The sequence below is a fragment of the Rhinopithecus roxellana genome, chromosome 7 (genome assembly GCF_007565055.1).
Source record: "Rhinopithecus roxellana isolate Shanxi Qingling chromosome 7, ASM756505v1, whole genome shotgun sequence".
NCBI lineage: Eukaryota > Metazoa > Chordata > Mammalia > Primates > Cercopithecidae > Rhinopithecus > Rhinopithecus roxellana.
Window position 1 is genome coordinate 117,679,412 of NC_044555.1, and position 1,368 is coordinate 117,680,779.

Genomic DNA, 1,368 nt, shown 5'->3' on the forward strand with positions numbered 1-1,368 from the left:
ATCATGGCTGAAGACGAAGGGAAAGCTGGTACATCCTACATGGCTGAAGCAGGAGGTAGACAGAGTGAGGGGATGTTGCTACACACATTTAAACAACCAGATCTCATGAGAACTCATTGCAGATGATATGATATTATATTTGGAAAAACCTAAAACTCCACAAGAAAACTCTTAAAACTTATAAACAAATCGAGTTAAGTTGTGGGATACTAACCCAACATACATAAATCACCAGTATTTCTATACACCAATAGGGAACAATGTGAAAAAAGAAATAAAAGGAGTAATCCAATTTATAATAGCCATACAGGTTTTCCGGACCTGGCCGAGCAGGAGGCGCCATCATGGGAGTTGACATCCACCACAACAAGGATCGAAAGGTTCCGCGCAAGGAGCCCAAGAGCCAGGATATCTACCTGAGGCTGTTGGTCAAGTTGTACAGGTCTCTGGCCAGAAGAATCAATTCCACATTCAACCAGGTTGTGCTGAAGAGGTTGTTTATGAGTCGCACCAACCGGCCGTCTCTGTCCCTTTCCCGGATGATCCAGAAGATGAAGCTTCCTGGCCGGGAAAACAAAACGGCCGTGGGTGTGGGGACCATAATGGACGACGTGCGGGTTCAGGAGGTGCCCAAACTGAAGGTACGTGCACTGCGTAACCAGCCGGGCCTGCAGCCGCATCCTCAGGGCAGGGGGCAAGATCCTCACTTTCCACCAGCTGGCCCTGGACTCCCCCAAGGGCTGTGGCATTGTCCTACTCTCCGGTCCTGGCAAGGGCAGAGAGGTGTACCGGCATTTCCTCAAGGCCCCAGGAACCCCGCACAACCACACCAAACCCTAAGTCCGTTCCAAGGGCCGGAAGTTTGAGCGTGCCAGAGGCGGAGGGGCCATCCGAGGCTACAAAAACTAACCTTGGTTCCTACCCTCTTATTAAAAAGATTTTGAATGCTGAAAAAAAAAAAAATAGCCATACAGAAAATTAAATACCTAGAAATTAACCAAAGATGTGAAATATCTCTCTGATGGAAACAAAGAAAATTAAAGAGGACACAAAAAAGTGGAAAAAATTCTATGCTAATGGATTGGAAGAATCAATAATGTTAAAAAGGTCCATACTACCCAAAGGAATCTACACATTCAATGTATGAAATCTCCATCAAAATACCATTACCATTCTTCAAAAAAATAGAAAAAACAATTCTAAAATGAATGTGAAACCACAGAAGACTCAGAATAGTCAAAGCTATCCAAGGCAAAAAGAACAAAACTGGAGGAATCACATTACCTGACTTCAAATTATATTACAGAGACATAGTAACCAAAACAGTCTGGTACTGCCATAAAAATAGATGTGTAGATCTATGGTACA

The 1,368-nt window shown here is 43.9% G+C and overlaps 1 pseudogene; it reads left to right on the plus strand.

The window, feature by feature from the left end:
* The first annotated feature begins 344 nt into the window (after positions 1-344).
* LOC104674077 lies at positions 345-909 on the plus strand (annotated as a pseudogene).
* Positions 910-1,368: the final 459 nt, after the last annotated feature.